Source organism: Botryllus schlosseri, chromosome 7 (genome assembly GCF_051294905.1).
Source record: "Botryllus schlosseri isolate E-star chromosome 7, Bs_hap1, whole genome shotgun sequence".
NCBI lineage: Eukaryota > Metazoa > Chordata > Ascidiacea > Stolidobranchia > Styelidae > Botryllus > Botryllus schlosseri.
The window spans coordinates 19916667-19938070 of NC_137242.1; the positions used below are offsets into that span (position 1 = coordinate 19916667).

A 21404-nucleotide genomic window follows, 5' to 3' on the forward strand; every position below is an offset into this window, starting at 1 on the left:
CACCCAATACCATAGATATGTATATTGTAAGGTATAAGTTCGTATATTGTACCTACATTGCGACGAATTATCAACATTGCGCAGGCATTGTCGACATTGCGCTGGTATTATCGACATTGCGGCAACATCGACATTGCTATCGGTCAAGTAAAATATCAAGCATAGCATACTCACCCAATTAAACATGAGCCATATCTACTAAAAAGTTTTTTAAATATGTCTATTGTAAGTTATAAGTTCTTATTTTGTATCTACATTGCGCCGGCATTGTCGACATTGCGCTGATATTATACTTGACAGATAGCAACATCATCGACATTGCTATCTGTCAAGTATAATATCAGTTATAATTATTTGAATATAAGTATATTGCACGGTATAAGTTCGTATATTGCACCTACATTGCGCCGACATTGCGCCGACATTCACAAAGTAGATGGACCCGGCCGTGCAGTATTATGTGTGTTGAAATTTGTGATAGGTAAATCCCGAATCGCTTGTAATGATCATTGCAAAAATTGTACAGATGTTGCGTTCAAGGTAACTGATCTTTTTCATGAAAAATATGCAGAAATTAGAGTGTCCTATAAGATGTGAATTTACTGTTTTCCGCACATACCCAAGAAATGATTGTGAAATTGGTTTCCTGAATCTCGTATTGAGAGTTTTGCAAACATTTTTCACAAGTTCTGCAAATTTTGTTTCTAATATTTTTCAGTTATATGCACCCTACCATTTGAAGTTCGATGTGTATACTTGCAAAGTTCTACATAACATATTTTGTTGGTATCATTTTTCCGTTATATGCATAATAGTTATCGAGTACAATGTGCATATCGTCATGCAGTAGCCTATATATATTTTATCCTCATATATGACTGCAATAAACTATTTTTTACAAACATTCTGCCTCTGTGTTTTTGTAAACGGCCAAAATCAGGGAGCATTACGGCAATGTGGCATTTTCTGACCAGTTGAATGCACAGCTGACAAGGGTTGGAAAATAGACTTTTGGCCTCTTAATTTTCATGTAAAAAGGCTGGGTGTAAGGACTGCAGACCGCGGTGTATTCATCTTGAACCATTCTATCAATGATAGGGCGGCGTCTTTACAAATTTCAAAGACTACTCCAAGAACTGAGGCCAATTCTTCCACTCAGTCGTTTTGATACATACCTGTTGCTTATCTTTTCATCGTGTCGCAGTCTTGTGGTGTATTGATTTAATAATATTGTTAACAATCCGCGCTGATTGTTAACAAACCGCGCTGATTGTGCTACTGCCAAGACTCGCACTGCAGTTTCCCGATCATTGACCAGCTACGCCAGATAAGAGACAAATTAGAAACTATTCCGGTACTTCAAAATGAGGCCATCTACGGTCTGTATTGAGCCCGTTTTAGAGTTGAAAAAGGCTGCCAATATACGAAAAAACTGTCGCGGTCTTGAATAAATTCATGGTCGAGTATTTTCGAATAAATTCATGTTCGAGTATTTTCGCAGTGTTTTTCGTGTATTTTCGCAGTGTTTTTCGTGAAGTAAACGTATTCTCAGCAGCAGGGAAACGATACGTAATATGTAAGACCTGTTGATAGCAATTAGCATATACCTCAGTGATGAATGGACTGGAATTGCGCGCCTCTAGAGGTTTGATCATTGATGTGAATGTCTCCCATTACATGGCAGACTGCCAAATTTTTGTTACTTGTCCATGTGTATGATCCAGCAATAACTGCTGCAGCATGTGGCCATGAAAAGATGATTGCAATTAAAGAAAGAATGAACCGGAAAGACAAAATTGCAGGAAGATATTAAAAAATGAGGTGCAGTAGAAACTACAGCGGCCTTTAGGATTAGGCTGATTTCTATCTATGAATAATTTTATGCCGCATTAAAATTTGTGAAATCAAAGCAACGTTAGATCATATATCGTTTCGTTTCATTTAATAGCGCACATCTATCAGTAAGCATGTCGACTCTAGTTGGTGTGGTATACTCGTGAGAATGGGCGTGCTGCGCTGTCAAGCGACCGCGCAGCCATTCTGTATTTGCGCGAACATGAACTGCTGGCATGACAGAAGAACTAGGGATGGTGTGAACCACTGAAAGGTTCGGGTTCGTGTGAACGCGAACCTTTTTGAAAGGTTCTGTGTGAACACGAACGTGAACCTCATGACGTCACGTGACGTCATATTGCTAATTCCAACCCTATCCTTCAATGAAATGATAGCCTACAATAATGTACGGATTGTACATGATACCTAGCGACGATTCGGGCGACATAATGTCTCAATGCTGAAGTATCCTAAACTGACGCTTTAAACGTCGCAAAATGTGTCAACTGGGGAAATCAAATGATATAATAATCTCGTAAAATCAATATCTTCCGCCGCTTTGCCAACAATTTCGATGAGGACTTACCAGAGAATATAATGACAGGAAAGGAAGTAGTTTATTTTTGTCCTTGATGTTTGTTGCCGCATATACACCGAATCATGACATAAATACACACTATCTGCGCATATGCCCACCATGAGTACATGATGTGCATTTGCCGCCAGGCAAGGAAGATGCAGATATAGCCTTGTGGCAGTGTTGGGATGACTCGAGTCATGACTTTACTGAAGTCAAACTCGAATCACCTTTTCATATGAGACCGGAAAATGTATTCGACATCATATATTGATATTGAGCAGAATGTGAAACGGGTATCTATGCTTGCTACTGATATTACCCCATTAACAAATCATTCAGTCAATCGCACCGATTTGGTTTTAATGATACAGTAAACATGAAGTGAAGATTGACCCTGTAAGCCTGTTTGTTTTTTTTACATCAGAAAACGATATCAAATCTCATTGATTGGTTGAATAAGCATCATTCTTTGACTACATAGCTTATTTCGCTCGTGATGTTTTGTGATTGCGGGTCAAGCTCGCAGCATAGAGTCATTAAATATTCACAAACGGAAAGCTGGATCTTTCGAGCAAACTTTTGCAACAAAGCAACCAAAACTTTTGAGATTGTCACGGTGCATGCTCGTTTAGTGTCGATTTTTTTATGCTGCCAGCGCCATGAATAGATTGGCCTGCCGTTAACGTGCAATAAATTTAAACCAGCAATGTTGTAATGAAGTGAAAATTGTAACATATGAAAAAGGTTCACAGTGCAGAACCTACCAAGGTTCTGCTGTGAACGCGAACCTCTAAATTTCCGAGGTTCACACACAGAACGCGAACGTGAACCTCACTCACGTTCACACCATCCCTAAGAAGAACTGCCCGAATTGCCATGTGCACTGCGCGGAAAAATTCAGGGACGTGAACGATAAGGTCGCTTGGCGTTGCCGGTATTAAATTTTCAATTATTTGTCGCAGCTTCACTATCAACTTTCGTGACATTTTCCATTCACAGAAATGCTCTGATTTCATCAGCATCAGGCAGGGTTTTTTGTTTCAAAAGTAATCTCACCCCGACGCAACTTTTGTACATGATGTACTTCTGGTCCAAGGACCACGAGCAGGTCAAGATTATTGACGAGCTAAAATAAGTAACTGGACCTGCATCGCCTGGTGTCAGTTTTTCAGGGAGGTATTATTCAAATTCCATTGTAAAGCAAGGCACTATAAATACTCGAAGGCGTTGTGACATCTTCCAGATCTGCTCAACTGAGCTGGTAAGGGGTTTCGGCGTCATAGGTGGCTCGGGACATGTCGTTGTGATCGACAAATCGGTGATCGCTAAGAGAGGCCGGGTAACAACGCTCAAGCAAGACCGATTCCACAGCAATGGATTTTTGGAGACGTGGACCTTACAACAAAGTTTGTACACAGAAAATAAAAATCCAACGTCAACAAAACTTGAAGTATATATCCATAAAATCCAACGTCAGCAAAACTTTATTGAAGTATATGTTTTATGCAGCCAATGCGATACGTCGATCGCCGGGACGCGACACCCTGCAGCCACTCATTCGGCAATATATTGCTTCGGGCACCGAAATTTGGTCGCATGAATGGGCACCATGGCAGCGTATCGGAGCATAACCGATAACTGAAATCTTATCCAGCGATAATAATGAATGTTATAAAAGAATTTGTTTCCTTATCAGGCATGGGCAACGGCTATAAAAGAATTTATGTTTCCTTATCAGGCATGGGCAACGGCTACACCCATAAAACAATCTGCCATCAAAATTTGTTGAAGACTCCTCAGGGTGTTCACACGAAGAATATTGAAAGTCTTTGCCGAGACTACAATCGGAAGTTCAATCGTATGAATGGTTCTGTACGGAGTCTTGTACCGTCAAATATCGACGAGTGATATGTGGCGTCGGACAAGAGAGAAAAAATATTACTTTTGGGACATTGTTCAAGAAATTGCCAGACAATACCCAGTGTGAAATGAGCGCAAAAGTCAGACTCGGACAATTACAAAATTTTCAGCTTTTCCAAATTCGAGTAGAATTAGAATTGGAATTATTCTCCAATCTCAAATTACATTAGAATTGGAGGTATATAGTTTTTACCAAATTGGTATACGTCACACTTCCATTTGGCTAAAGGCATCAGACGGTTTGACGGTAATTTTTGACCGGCTTGCTAAAACGGGTATCAATCGAAAGCTTCTGCCGCTGTACTAATTACAAAAATGTAAATTTTATTTCTCTCATTGCCCTGGAGCCTCAACCCAACAATAAGCCTCGAATTTTTTATTGTTATGTAGAGTGGCATGGTGACGCAACAATGCTGTCTGGCGAGATGAGAGCGTAGCTTGAGAGCAGATGAGTGGCTGCGCGGCGAGAATGAGTGCTCAGCTGGCGTCGCGGCAATGTTACCGTTGTGTTACTTACGACGCAAAAGGTATCCGACATTCAAGGCCGTCGTATCAGGCGAGGCGATGTCGGGGATAATTTCTCTACCATCATGTGAGAGATCGTTGCACTTGATTAGTTTCAGGCGTCGACCCGTTGCATTTGAACCTGCTCGGGGATTGATAGATATATACGAATCGGGCTGTTTTTGTTGTTGAACAATGTACATTGTTCACTGTACAGTGTGTACTTTACGGTACACTACCGTATTATGATGCCTGATGAATGTGTTCATGCTGCAATGTTCTGTCGGATGAAACCTATTCGGAACCATGGTAGTATTGGCATTTGTGAGGGTAAGCCAAAAGAATTAAAAGTAGCACGAGTGTTGACTGCCGTGATAGCTGCCGAAGAATGTCCGCGTGCTGGTGCTACTCGAAAGTGGTGGGCAAAATTCTTTGAAATCTGGTTATATTAACCCTTTCTTCTCGTGTCGTATATAATCGGACGTCTCGCCACCTCACTAATAACAATTCAAGGAAGTCCGTCTCCATTTTTTATCATACAAGATCTATTATAAACGGAAGAGGTCATTCATTTCGCCAGGAGGTCCGTCTGCCAAACGGCTTGAGCAGAAGTGATGCTATTCAAGTCTCGACACTGGTTTATATATGGATACGCATGAGCGCATCTTCCACTTCTCTCATCGCCGGCGATGGCGCCTAGTTAATGCACGATTTTCATTTTTGCTCAGGAGCGCCGCCATTATGGTTAAGGGATGGCAGTCGGTGAATCTTGCTTCGTGCGCGCAGATGGCAGTTTTGGAGTTGGTTTCGCTATTTATCTCCGTGGGTTGTCGATATGATGCAGTTCAGGGTATCGATGCTAGATTAAAATAAATAGCATGTTTATAATTAGCATGGAATCTTTTTTTAGCGAAAAACAGTCGATTTCAGCCGTTTTACGAAGTTTTTCGGTAATGGTTTGTGACAACTGACGAGAAGTCGAGAACATCATGGCATATCAGCTTGACTTCTAAGGTAATAGTGCATATATATTTGTAAAATGGCTGGTCATAACGGACATATTTATGTAATTTAAATCAGTGAATTTATTCCTGTAATACAGTTTTATGTTTGATATGGACAGGTTGATTTCTTTCAAAGAACTTTGACGATAAACGATCTATAGTGTAGCGTATCCCTCATTGATTACCCCGCTTGCCGATTCGCATGATAGGCTATCCCTTGTTGTGTTACACCCTATAACCAGGGTGAAGTCAGCTCTCAAATCTCTAATCCTCAGAGTGTAAATTCCCAACTACTATGTTCAGGATAGCACACATCAAATGTATCACCATTTTCGAAGTATCGACCATGGTCTATGAATTTTTGAGGCAATACGGAGTATTTTGATGAAATCAGATCAAAGCATTAGTCTGAAAGTAATGAACATCGGACCTTGAAAGCAATCGAATTCGAGTAAAACAAATAGGCCTACGTAGCACAGCATTCAGCACACACCGAGTCTTCAATTATAACAAGATGCAGAAAGACCTAAGAACGAAATTTATAATCAAATCAACGATGACAGATTATAAAGTGAAAGGAACAAGCTCATTGTTTGCATTCGGAGCAGTAGGCCTACCATGGCATGTGTTCATTTTCGACGACATCATTCGAGATTGGACACACGGCGCAATTCACATGAAACCATTTCTTGCACATACTGCATTCAACCATATCTTCTTAGATGCGACTGTCAAATGGCAGTAAACAAATTCAATGTGTTTTATGCTGAAAGATATTGGCACCTTCGGTGAAGTTTTAGATGTTGCGATTTTTAGTTGCTCTATTTCCAGATTACTTATCATTGCAAGGCATAATCGTCGGATATCATTGTCCGGATATTCTGCACATTCTGGCCTCACCCCATGGCAAAGAGAGATTGCGATTGCGAAGACGCCACAATCGCTTGTATTCTTTGCTGTTGGACTTGTGGGTAGCAGCTGGTTTGTATGCAGATCTGTTGAATGCCGAATCGTATACGTAAACCTCATTGCTTTGAGACGAAAATAGATTTGAGACGGTAATCCAGTGATTACGGTTAATATTGATTATCTGCACAAATTTGGAGCGAGGTGTAGGCTATATGCAGGCCTGCTGCTGGAGAGATAGAAGCTGCAACATGAGAGGTCATCAATATCAGGGAATTTGCGATGTAACATCCACTTGAAGTGTTCGATGATGTCACAGTTGAACCAGATCGAGCTGGAAACAAGAATGTTGCGACATGATGTTGGAACGCCGTCCAGTCGTGTAGCTGCGATCCTGTCACATTCAAAGCGATCCTTCAGTGAAAAGCGACGTTGCCTTTTACCTGATGTGTCAGCCTTCTTAATCCCGCGCTAATCTTCACCAGGCGGCTAATAATATTTTCAGACTGAATTGATTGGTGGCCTATTCGGGTCGGACCTCTGCCACACTTCTACCTCTTTATAGTCATCTCCGGGATATGAAGGCATTGATTTGTTCAGAGTACGTTTTTTTCGGAGGGGTAATATGCAGTTGTCTAGGAATTCTCGCAGAAGCGCTATATTCAGTTCGTTATAGATTATGGCGAACTCGTCGAGACGAGAACATTTCCGTCTCTTCAAACGAGTAGATTTCAATTTCTGGTTGGTGGTCCGACATTGTTTTGACAAGTTTTGGAATTGTAATTAATGCCTGCAAAGATTTATAAAAGAGAGCGTATTTACGGTACTCATCGCCAACTCCGAAGCGAGAAAGATCACCCGATAAAAGACCCGTGAAGAGGGGGATTTTTGATAAAAGGTATTTCTGAAAGTGAGCGAATATGGCGGGCAATAAACAGCATTTGTTCCCGTATTTGACGTCTCACTCACTAATTCCTGAGCCGTTGTAATAATTGCTTTGAATTCCTGAACGAAGGAATCTGATCCGAATTCAAAGTCTTCTTCCTCCAGGTTTCGGCCAATAGCAAAGTTATCGCAGATCTTTCCACTGTTATGTTTTCATTAAAAAAGGAAAGAGAATCATTTGCCAACTTTTCATTACGTGTGTTTAGCAATACGGTCAAGTGGTAAATTTGTGACCGAATTGATTTGCCAATCACTTGAAATCACCATTATTCCCAGGATATACATCATTTCTTAAAATCGTTTTTGATTCTTTTTGCACAGATACTTGAAATTCTTCACTATGTGACTAGCACACAACCTGATGAAAGGCTTCTTCAAGTCATTGGGTTTAGCCTTACCAATAACTACTCGGTAGCATCGTTCCATGTAATGGTCCAAAAGCTCTCCCATGAAAATCATCAAATTGAGAACGATACTGCCATTGCAAACAAACAGTCTCACCGAATGTTTCGGTCCGTAATACGGACTTCGTATAGTGCTTTCTCGTCGCGTCGAAATTGTAATAGATATGATGCGACACTAGTAGTATCATGATGACAACAACAACTTACGAACGACCCAAGTGCGATAAGGCTTTTCTCGGCACTGGGTGGCGAGCGACGATCTCGTATATATAACAGACATGGGGTGATTACTTCGTGAATGTAATCGATTGCGATTACGATTACTTCTGAATGACGCGATTACGATTACGATTACGATTACAGCAAAATCAGGAAGTAGTCGATTACGATTACGATTACATTGGAAAAGTAATCACGATTACTCACGATTACATTTATTTTGCATCTTAGAAGTTATATTGGAAGACAATATATGGATTGCGCTGAAAAGGCCTAATGAGATAACAACTTTCTTTAAAAAAAAAGACGCGATAATTGCTTGTTATGTCATAAAGTACCCATTGCCTATTTTATAGAGGACGATTTATCGCACCCAACGATTTGCATTCTTGCCAGGTCCCCAACTGTCGCACCGCAAATTTCCTAATAGGGTGAGGAGCGAGCTCGAAGGGGACTCAAAAGTATTTTGTAAACCAACACAAATTATAGACTATTTGCGAGAGATTTCATGAACTTGAAAATTATCTACGAGCATCGCGATTTAAATGTCTCTACTAGATAGCTGGATTTTGAAATACATACGCCAAGAAAAAATGCATGCATAATTTGTAGTAATAGGCATTTAGGTGCCAGTCAATACCGCGCCACGTCACACCAAAACACATATGCAGTTTCGGCAACATGCGAATCCACGAAGTGTGCTACTAATGAAAGACATAGGCCGAAACTTGGGGTATGTGTCCATTGTCAATAGCCGCGCTGGGTGGGCGTGACTAATAGTCCGGTCCTTCCAATCTGAGCCCACAATGCAAATGCCACCCGGGCTCCCACAGAGCATTAAAAACATGGCAATTAGTGTGTGCGTCTCACGCAAGTATTTCTTTTAGTCTGCTACGTTTGGGCCACAACAATATCTTTTGATTATACAACAGACCGGAGGTCACGAATTAACAACATACCCTAAAGTAACTAATTATTACAAGATACGATATTTTATAATTATGAATAACCTGCCTCCAGCTCTTCAGGTAAATCTGACCATCGGGGGCTGAGAGAGGATTAAAAATGAATAGTAACATAATGCAATTACCAATATAATTGACGAAATTAAATCTTCAACTTGAAAATTTACTACCCTATGGGGGCCCAAGAGCAACGTTTGGAGTGGGGGACGTTTTGTTGCGTTTGTCCTGATTTTAGCTACATGCCACGCTAACATTGCATATAAGCCGATGGCTGTGGCGGCAGGTCCGAATGTTGAGTAAAGAATTGTGAAATAACGATTAGCGCCCGTTTCAAGTAGAATCATACGAGAATAACAGAAAGTAAACATAAAATTCTGCCTACAACTTAATACAGATAATGTAATGCAAGCGGCCATTACGAGAACCAGCTCGGTTATGATATATATCAGCAGTTGTTGGTTTTAATGCTTCGTCGTGGAAACCGTAATATTTTATTTGACGAGTTTTCAAATTTCAAACCTTTGTCCGGTGTACGTTCGTACTACATAGGCCTACTGCTCGCCAAGCAGCAACAGTCAAACCGCGTTTAACTAAGCATAACCAAACATCAATACAAAAGTTACTATTTGAAACTAGGCAGAGTGGTGGTTAATTATCCTGCTGCGAGGCAGTGGCGTCTGGAATGTATTGATAACCTGATATGCAGTACGGTGAGTGTTCTTACAATCACACTAATGGGCATCGAATATCTATTCACTATGTGTGGATAGCTGGATACTTCTTACGTAATGACGAGCAAAGCTAATAGTCCCCTTCTGACGTCATAATGAGCAGTGGCATTTGAAAATCTGACGTTTGTGCTGTCACTAACTGGTATAATACCTCTTCCTTGTTCACGAATGTTCCGTTTATCTCATAGTCCTGTACAAATAAAAAGTAATCGTTCTTTTGCAAACAAATCGATTAAATATGGGTAGTAGTCGATTACGATTACGATTACTTCGGAATTTTCTCGAATGTAATCGATTGCGATTACGATTACTTGAAAATGCTGTAATCGTCGTAATCGATTACGATTACTAATCGCGATTACCCCATGTCTGATATATAATACGTTTTGTCTATAGCCCGCATGATCACTGAGCTATATAAATGATATTACCTGTGCAGTCAAGATACATGGCATCCATCACCGCAAGTTTGTGAAAAATGCGCAATGATTCTTCTGACCAAAGCAATATAAACTCAGCTTTGCGAGAAAAATCCTGGAGCGTACCGGGGATTTTTTTGTCTTGGTCCCGAGCCACCTATCTCTGTCGAATCACATCCAGAGCGACCTACTGGTCAGTTTCGAGTAGGACAATTTCGTTAGCATCCTGTATAGCCTTTTTTAAGAAACTTGGGGTGGCGTATCATCGCGGTTTCCAGATTGGAAAACATCTTCGGGTATTTTCCAATGAAATGTAGGGACGTTTCCCAAAGTTTGCCATTTCTCAAAAGTCTTTTGAATTGCGACCTTCGATTTTCAGACAGCCTGGTTGCCTTGATGCCAATATGTCTGATTTTTCCGGTAAAGATAACTCGAAATGGGCGCGGTCTCGCACGATGGTATACAATTTTTATTTTGCCAAGGCATGATTTAAATGTGCATCTGCCGTAGCACACCAAGACATGCTTGGACTGGCATTCATTAAAATTATGTCGCCTGAAAGCGTAACTACAATAAGGATTATACTCTTTCAAACCAGCCCGCACTATATCGGTCCAGGAATTCAATGTTATGGTGCGGCCAACGACGGAATCGGAAATAGATTTCCAGTCGTCCTGAGATATTAAGAATGAGCATTGGTCTGGCAGGTTATAACCAAACCAAACCGGTCTATTTTCGAACGGATGAACCGTCGCCGGGGTTGGATTAGATCAGGGGTTCTAAAAGGGTGGGCCATGGACCACTGGTGGGCCACAAGAGCATTTAAGATGGGCCACAAGGCTATTTGAAAATTTTTAGAATTAAGTTTAGTTATATTTGTTGTATTATCCACTAAAAATATATTCATATTATTATCTTATAATATGTAGGCTACGTAAAGCTTTAAGTCCGACTCTAATGAGACGTAGTGGCACGTATCGAGTCACCATGTTCAAGTCGATAACGGGAGGGAGAAACAGCGTCTTTTCCCACTGGCTGTGACAAACTACGGCTAACAGCAACAGAAATAATTTCGAGTATATAATAACTGAAAGGTAATGCTGAAATAACCAAGTAGTCCGGCAGGTTCATATGTCGCATGTCGTTGAAAGGGGTGTGCAATAAACTCGGAATGCAGTGTAATTGAGATATAGATTCACTGTACTTAGGCAAGTCGTTTAATTGTAAGATAAAAATAGCCATAATTGCAAGTTATTAGCAACGTCAGGTGGAGGTATCTCCATCACCGCAATGACTCGTAATGGCTTGAGAACTTGGAGTCGGTTTAAAATTTCCGCCCTGGAAATCATTGTACAATGTACATAATGTAAGAGTCAAATGAATTGATTGCATCATTGGATTGAATATTCTGACATCGCAACTTCAGTTGGTTTATTACAAGACATGCAATATGCATTGTACAGCATGCATATTAAAAAAATCTTTATCCACTTCTCGGAACTAGTGAACTATACACCAACATTACCCGTTCATGGTGATCACTTTATTGACCAAGTGTTTTTACACGTCAACCTTTTTTTCTTTTATAATTCTCTCGAATTGATATTTTATGACTCAACATATTTCTAGTTACGAGGTTTCAGTTTTTCCGTTTACGTCCATTACGTAAAATACTTCACTTGATACCTATTATAAAACGAGGTTTCAGTTTTTCCGTTTACGTCCATTACGTAAAATACTTCACTTGATACCTATTATAAACGTTGCACTGCCTTTCTCACTTTTCTTCGTTACATAACTAGCTTACCATGACTTAGCATAAATCTAGTTACGAGGTTTCAGTTTTTTCCGTTTACGCCCATTACGTAAAATATTATACTGTGGCGACACCATGCGGCACCACCACTGCGGTCATCGAAGCGTACAGTGCTTTCGTTTATTTTCATGACGCTTTATATATAAAGCCGTTGATTGTGCTTTTGGTCAGTTCGCTCAAGTGCTGCTTACAATAAACTTGTTGCCCGCCCAACTGGTGACCCCGCGATCCAGAGAATTCTGGATAGTTCACGCAGCAAAATGAATCCAGAGAATCAGGCAGGTTTAGATACACCAGCGGAGAACGCAGTGGCTATCAAGCTTCCTGCCTTTTGGGCCGCTCAGCCGCGCACCTGGTTTTGCCAGGCCGAGGCCCAATTCCAGATTCGACGAATCACAACAGACAGCACAAAGTTCTACTACGTGGTCTCAGCATTAGACCAGGAAACAGCAAGTCCACTTGTCGATATTTTAGAGCAGCCTCCACAGGAGAACAAATACACAGCAATAAAACAACGCCTTCTTGACACTTTCGACATTCCACGACAAGAGCGCGCAGCGAGACTAATTAGCATCCCGCGTTCGAGCAATCGTAAGCCTTCCGCACTCATGGACGAGATGCTCTCTTTACTGGGCGATCATAAACCGTGTTTACTATTCGAACACCTCTTCTTGCAGCATTAGCACGAGGATATTCGCCTCGCACTCGTCGAGCAAGATATCACAAATCCTAAGGAGTTGTCCAAGCGAGCCGACTTGCTATGGCACGCACGTAGCACACACGCGGAATCTCGATTGACATATCAAAAAAGCGCCCAAAACAGGTTAATACAGATAGCAGCAGTACTTATGCGGACATGTGCTACTATCACAAGACTTTCGGCGACAAAGCACGCAAATGCTCTCCTTGTTCCCATCAGGGAAACACCATGGCCGGTTGCCCTTGATGGCTGGAGTAACCGGTCAACATTCTAGCCTTTTTTTAGTGCACGATCTCGTCTCCCGGAAAAATTTCCTCATAGACACCGGCGCGGAAGTTAGTGCACTACCGCCTACAAACTACGAACGCCGATCAACGAGAAACGCGCTCCGTTGCAAGCAGCTAACGGCAGCATAATAACCACATACGGTCACAAAAACGTGACGCTCAACATCCCCGCGCGGACATTCACATGGAAGTTTATCCTGGCCGACGTCTCTCGACCACTCATCAGAGCCGACTTCCTGCGCGCCCATCATTTGCTGATCGACATGCACAAGCAGCTTCTTATCAACCCAAATCAGCGCAAAACCTACCCAGTGACCAGGTACGCTCAGCCTGCACCACAGCTGAACACGATCGCTTCTCCGTATGACAAGCTCCTTGCCACGCACCCCCAACTGTCGGTACCCAAGTTCTCTTCGTCGTCAACGAGACATGGAGTAGGACACCACATAGTGACTTCAGGACAGCCAGTACACGCACGGGCAAGACGTCTTCCACCAGACAGATTAGCTATTGCCAAAGCGGAGTTTCAACGAATGATGAGTTTGGGAATTGTCCGGCGATCATCCAGTCCTTGGTCGTCACCTTTACACATGGTTCCGAAATCATCAGGGGGCTGGCGACCCTGCGGGGACTATAGGCGTCTGAACGCTGCAACAACACCAGACCGTTACTCCATTCCGAATATCCACGACTTCACCGCTCGCTTAGCGGGGAGTTGAATATTTTCGAAAGTTGACCTCGTCAGAGGATACCACCAAGTCCCGGTAGCACCCGCCGACATTCCCAAAACCGCGGTTATCACACCTTTTGGACTATTCGAGTTCCTTCGCATGCCATTTGGTCTGAAGAACGCTGCCCAGACGTTTCAACGACTAATGGACACCGTCTGTCAAGATTTGCCATTCGTGTACGTTTATCTTGATGACATCTTGGTGGGTAGCCCGAACTTCGAGACGCATCTCGAGCATCTTCGCACTCTCTTTCAGAGACTGTGCGATCACGGCTTAGTGATCAACAAAGAGAAGTGCCAATTTGGGAAGGACAAGCTTGAGTTCTTGGGTCACATCGTTGACCACCGAGGAATCGAACCCTTGCCCACCAAAGTAGACGCAATAACGCAATTTCCGCCGCCCAAAACCCTCAAGGCTCTGCAAGAATTCAACGGGATGATTAATTTCTATCACAGATTCATCCCTGCAATTGCCGACATCATGAGACCCCTTTATCGTGCGCTGGCCGGCAAGCCACGTAACTTAGTCTGGGGCCCCGAGCTAGAACAAGCTTTCGATGCAGCGAAGGAAGTGGTAGCCAACGCAACAATGTTGCACCATCCAAGATGCGCTGCTAACACCGCCCTCACTGTCGACGCTTCACAAACGGCAGTTGGGGGAGTCCTAGAACAACTGGTAGACGGGGAATGGTGTCCCCTTGCCTTTTTCAGTCGGTAGCTTCGTAAGCGGGAGACAAAATACAGCGCTTTCGACCGTGAACTTTTGGCGCTACATTTATGCATCAGGCATTTCCGATATTTCCTAGAGGGGCGCCCTTTCACAGCTTTTACAGACCACAAGCCACTCACCTACGCATTCACAAAACCTTCGGAGCCTTGGTCAGCACGACAACAGCGGCACCTTTGCGCGATTTCCGAATATACCACTGATGTCAAGCATATCAAAGGAAAAAACAACACGGTCGCGGACGCACTTTCGAGACCAACGATCGCTACTACCGGCCAACCGCCGACGCTTTTAGACCTAATCTCGAAAACTTAGCTAAAGCCCAAGAAACCGACGAGGTACGGGCTTATCGCACTGCGGTTACAAACCTACAGCTCAGAGACATTCCTGTCGGAAACTCTGCAGTCACGCTGCTATGCGATATCTCCTGTGGACAACCTCGTCCCGTGGTTCCCAAACCTTGGAGAAGGAAAGTTTTCGAAACAATCCACCGTTTGTCACATCCGTCCATTCGCATAACGAAAAAACTCGTGAGCTCGAAATTCGTTTGGCACGGTATGCAGAAAGAAGTGGGGTTGTGGGCCAAGCAATGCCTGGCGTGCCAGCGTTCAAAAATACATCAGCATGTTTCTTCGCCGGTTCAAGATTACCCAACACCCTCGGCGCGCTTCAGCCATATAAACATTGATTTGGTAGGCCCTTTGCCTCAATGCCAAGGCAAAACCTATTTACTTACAATAGTCGACCGACACACTCGTTGGCCAGAAGCGATCCCAATTGAAAACTCCACAACTATCATGTGCGCCAAGGCGTTCATATTTCATTGGATTTTTAGGTTTGGTGTTCCCTACCATCTGTCTTCCGATCGTGGGCCCCAATTTACATCGGAATTGTGGTCAGCAATCAACCAACTTTTAGGTATCGAACTTCACCGCACTACATCTTTCCATCCACAAGCAAACGGTTTGGTGGAACGGTTTCATCGGCATCTGAAAAGTGCGTTAATGGCTCGTTTGACCGATGCAAACTGGGTCGACCACCTTCCGTGGGTTCTGCTCGGGATCCGGACCGCTCTCAAGGAAGATCTAAAGACTACATCAGCCGAACTGGTTTACGGGACTACACTCAACGTACCTGGCCAGTTTATCTCCCCGGAAGCCACACAAGAAGCAGAAAAGTTTATGCCGTCGCTGCGAGAAACGCTTCGCAAGTTACTGCCTACGTCAATGTCCAGGCACGGCAATACACGAGTATTAATTCCAAATTGTTTAACAGATTGCAGTTACGTGTTCGTGCGGCGAGATACACACAGACCTCCACTGACGAAACCGTACGACGGCCCCTTCAAGGTCCTCGAAAAGACCACAAAGACATTCAAGCTTCAAGTTGGGGGAAGGGAAGAGACGATTTCTATCGACCGTTTGAAACCGGCGCATGTGGACCTCTCCATGCCAGTTCCGGTAGCTCAACCGAAGCCACGAGGAAGACCACGACGTCACACTCGGCCTCAAGTGCTGCTTACAATAAACTTGTTGCCCGCCTAAATACTTCACTTGAAACCTATTACAAACAATGCGTCGCCGGAGTTATTTTTTTAAGCCCTATACCTATCACGACATTACTTCTCGATTTACCAAATTTATTACACCACACTTCACTTCTTCCCCATAACAAACTATGAAAATACCGTATTTACATCTAAATCTTAAACACCCATTCTTACCTTCAGATTCTGTCATTCTCCGTTGTGTTCCGTATTACTCTTATCGCCATTCATTCACTTGTTCCGTTTCGTCTCCTCGTGTTCCTCAGACGACTTAAGGTTCTACGTCTACGACATTTCATATAACCCTTCCGTATTACAATCACCAGAGCTATCAACCCTGTTACCACCATTATTACAACCACTGGTTCCATGATAGGTATCAGTTTTGCACCTTTCATAATCATCCTATCGATCAAGGATAATCCTCTTACCTTATATCCACCTCCCATCATCACTAGTTCGTGCAGCCATCGAGTATAGTTGTAGTCGACGAAATCTGTGGTTGTCTTCCCCACGGTGGTTCTTGATAGTCGGGAATATATTCAGGTGCGCGTGTTCCCAACCTTTGTTTTTTTCTGCCCAGGCAGCGGTGATGCGTCAGCCATCGTTGACTCCAAGGTAGTATTCATTAGTTCAACACTCTTCGAGGACGAGTCGAGTCGTCTTTGTCGTCTCCTGTTGAATACAAAGCAGTTGTTTCGGTACTTACCTTACGGTTGTGGTCCGGGTTTTGGTAGTCCGTTCCGATGTCGCTTCCGTCATCATCTCTGGAGTCCTGCAGAGCGTCTGCAGTGGTAACCGGATGCACACGCGTTGTTGTGGACACCTCACCACTGATTTTCGTCGTTTCTTCGGGTAGGTTACGCGCGCTAGTTGGCAATTGTTGCTTCCCATGAGACATATCAGTTCGTTTACCAGTTTTATACCGCCCTTCTTTTTCAACCACCTATTGCGATCGTCCAACTTGCACCAGTGTCGTTTTCATCCGCCATCCTAGAGTTAGGGATGGCAGGTGTCTCAGCGCTGTAGTCTTTGGTACTGTTGTTGTCAGCCGTTCAACGGTCACCAAGGGTGCGACGTCGTCCTCCTGATCCCTTGGAATCTTGCTTGTTTCGGTACGGTTAGGGAGAGGGCTAGTCGGTATATAGGCAGTTCTACTCGCCTCGGGTGTTGTATTCCCGTCTACATCTCGATCGGAGGAAACCGTAGTTCCTGCAAAACCGGGCCAATCAGTCTCTCCTAACCTTTGGACGGTTATTTTCGTTTGCGTGGTGGTCTCGTGAGTCATTTCTCTAGTTATTCTCGCCTCTACCGATTTGTTTGGTTTAGTCAGTTCTTTTCCCCGTTTTGTGATTACCTGGTGCGCGGACGGGTGCCTTGATAACGACATTTCTTCAGTGGCGGTCGTTATTACTTCCCAAGTCATATGCGGCGTCGGGAGACTGTTTGCTGGTTTCTCTTGCTCACTTGGTGTTATGCCTGGTTTCTCTTGCTCACTTGGTGTTATGCCATGTCCATTTTCCCAAGCTTTCATGGTCGTACTGCCCACCATCATCGAAGTAGATTGCGGAACTTCGGTTGTCCGTGTGGTCCTGGCGTGATGGTTTTCACTGTCATCAGTTGCGGTTAACGTCACCGTTTGAGCGGTAAATTTATCCCCCGCATTATTCCTATAGGCCAGGGATGGGCAAACTTTCGAGCTCGCGGGCCGCATTCAACATCTGAATCCAGTCGCGGGCCGCACAATATAAAATTGGGATTATAAACTAAAACGCAATATTGATATTTGATTATATAGTGAGGACATGGAGATAATATACGTGCTTATTTAAAACTAGCCAAACATTGCTTTGATGATATCGCACACGCGTCAGAAACATATTGTGGCGAGATTTCATAGGCTGGCGGACCTCAATAACCAATTTGTCAAAACTATAGAGATGACAGACGGTTGGCCCGATTCTTAGAACAGGATTGAAATTTAAATCTGTGAGCAGCGATCTGTTCATAGATTTACTAATACCACTTTTGGTTCAGTTAGAGGACACACAATGCTGCCGACAGCATCATACCCATGTTAGCTTCAAACACGCTTCTACTATGTGCAGATAAAATATAAATACCCCCACTCCACGCTTACAGACAACGAATCTACCTAAGACACGCCCGAATCGTTTTTTTATAAGCACATCACTGAAATAATGAAAATGGAGAGGCCAATCTGAAATCCCACTGGTGATCCAAATTATGTCAATCTCGTTGCAGCTATCCCGCTGTGATATTAAGTATTTACCTTATGATGGTGAAAGATTTCGCGCCACCTTATCGTCATATCACAAAACACTATCAGGATGCTAGCAAACCTATCAGGATGCTAGCAAACCTAACGGGTAGTTTGATGGCATGGAAGGTTACGACTGTGGATGAGAGATTTTTTAATATGTAATTCATACTAAATACGGGGTAATAATTATGAATCGGATGTAAATCGCGTGGAGCGCGAAAATGTTTTTCAGTTGAGCTCAGCTTCGCGCTCCCTTTCAGGTGCTTTCACGCCCCAAAGGGGGCGCGCCCACCAGTTTGAGAACCACTCTATTATTAGAATTATCATGGTGATACTAAGAAACAGTTAATCAAGTCCCTGCATTAATTCGATTTTTAGTACGCATTTTATCAATATTTAAAAAAAAATTTCTTTAGACGCTCGCGGGCCGCACAGAACAGTGTTGCGGGCCGCATGCGGCCCGCGGGCCGTAGTTTGCCCACCCCTGCTATAGGCATATAGCGTATAGACCAGGGCACCATCACAAAACGTCCCCCGATAGATCCATCGAGACTGAAATAACTTTTCCATTCCCACTTCTGCCTGAATCAGCTTTTGTGAGGCAATATAATTTAGAAGTATCATATTCAATAATTTTGCTTGTTCCACTAATGTCGGTCGTAGGGTAAGGTTATACCTCATGGATAACTTCTCAAGTTGTCCCCGTGAGACGGGGTTTTCTCGTCGCGTTTCTACACCTCCCCTTATTCGAACCTTTAGTTGTGACAGGTGTTTCTTTATCTCTTCTGTGTATTGTACCCCGACAGGTGTTTCTTTATCTCTTCTGTGTATTGTACCCCAAGGCGGGATAGCCAGTTTTTAATACCTCCTCGTCCATATTCATTGGGTGTCTCTCGAGACTGTGATAGTATAAACGTTTCCCACCCTTTTGAAATCAAGCAGGAAGTTTGGTTATCCAGGGTTGGTAAAAGTATTTCCGTCTGCGCTCGGTTTTCAGGAGCAGCAATTTGCATTGCACCTTGCCTGGGGCCCGCAAACACGGCCCGCCCCTCGAAAGGGTCGCATAATACTCTATTGAATATTAAGGCTGTTTTGAGATCTTCAACAGCCGTCGAACAAACTTGCCTATTTTTCTGTAGCTCGCACCGCGAGCTATTATGCATAAGAACTGGGTAAGGGTCATACATTGTCATGTCTGAAGGTTGGGGTTTCGTCATCGTTCGGAGAAATGCCGTATCGGTTTTTCGTCCGTCGAACATCACATGCCAATGTTCCGTATATGTCTCGTTTCTTGCTTGTAGCCATACCAGATTCTCGCTTATTCTTGGCAGAGGAACTCTATTAGGCCATTGATTGCTAGAAAAGGTTCTTCGCCTGTTCGACGGGTTTCCAATAATACCGGGATCGACTTCCTGTATTACAAAATCTAGAGGCAAGAAATTCCCAACCGGTTGTTCCCCCACGAAGTAGCACTCTATACAAATCACTCTACTTCGACGTTTTTTTGTGAGCAACACAATGGTTGAATCTATTCTGTCCGATATCCCATCCTATATGACGCCCGAACTGATAGCGACAATTTGCTTCGACCGTCACATATCGTTCTAACAGGTTTATGATCATTGTCCTATATACGGTTAGTCGTTCTAATGTCTCGAGGGGTAGAGAATGCAAGACTCGGGTTTCTACGTACCTCCAAAGATGTATCACTCCCAGTCTGCCGTTGCGTCGGTACTTTATTTTTTGAGAATAGTTGTCCGCAGGGTTCAGATCCGGTGATATCCACGACTCGGTCCTTCTGCACACACACTCCCGTTCATACGCCCAGGTTTCATTCCAATACCTGGCGCTTTGGGACGCTGAGGATGATCTGGGTGCAAGCAATTTGTATAAACTTTGCGGGGCGGCTTCTAACGGACCAAAGGCCGAGTTGTCAACCTGTATCTGATAGCGACGTTGAACGTCTCTTCGATGCCAGTCCCCTCCTAACATAAAAAGCCGAGACAAGGGGATCCCTTGCGATTTTGGTGTGACGTCGAAAGGTATCCATCCCTTAAAATTAAAGTCGTCCACGGACTCCACGATCATAGCGGATAAGGGTAGTAGGTTTTCGCCAGTTTGAGTTTCCACAAAACAAGCCCACAGGGTTAACAAAAGCAATCTTTGTAGTCCTTTCCATTTGTACAGGTAATTAATTATTGGCATATTAATTTAACGTGAAAAATCTGTAATTTATATAGCGGTGTTTAGTTAAATGTGATGATTAAGAGGTCTTCTGCGGAGGTTGGTTACCATCGCACTATGGGCCTGCGCTTTTAGGAGTAAGATGGTGTCGACGTTATGTACATCGCAAGTTGGGCGTTAGTGTTCCGCTTTTGTACGCTAGATTTTAACTTCAGACAACACAGGCTATGGTATCTGACACAGCAGAATAAGATAATCACTGCCCCCAGTACAAGACCCAAGGGGAGAAGGATGGATCCGAAGCCCGAGAAGATGCCACCCAGTCCCTTTCCAAATAGGCCTCCGATTGCACCAAGTCCCTTTTGTAGGAGGTTACCTGCACCGTTTCCGACCGATTCTATCAGACTTCCGGCACCGTTCGCCATCTCTTTTATCGTTTTGCCAAAGTTCTTCATAAATTATTCCCCCCCCCCCAGCAAACTCAAAGGGGGCTATACTGACACATTCTCGTAGCGCCAGTCGGAGATATTTACGAACACACTCCGGTTCAGGTCTTCCTTCCGTACCTGTATACTGAGATCCACTTCTTCTTGAGCCTGGTTCAGATGAAGTCTGTTGGCTCGAAGTTCACTACTGATGTCATTTGTCTCATTTACATATGTATCTTTATAGGCGGCTAACTGCTGAGCATGCTCCCGCA

The 21404-nt window shown here is 43.4% G+C and overlaps 1 protein-coding gene, 1 long non-coding RNA gene and 1 pseudogene across 3 annotated transcripts in view; 2 read left to right on the forward strand and 1 right to left on the reverse strand.

Annotated features, from left to right (window-relative positions):
• Nucleotides 1-21404, forward strand: part of LOC145442840 (glutathione synthetase-like) — a 350056-nt gene that overhangs the window by 218757 nt on the left and 109895 nt on the right. The gene's annotated exons all lie outside the window — the stretch shown is intronic.
• LOC145442999 (uncharacterized) overlaps nucleotides 1-21404 on the reverse strand; it is a 445110-nt gene that overhangs the window by 14185 nt on the left and 409521 nt on the right. The window lies entirely within an intron of this gene.
• Nucleotides 12303-13547, forward strand: LOC145443302 (uncharacterized; annotated as a pseudogene).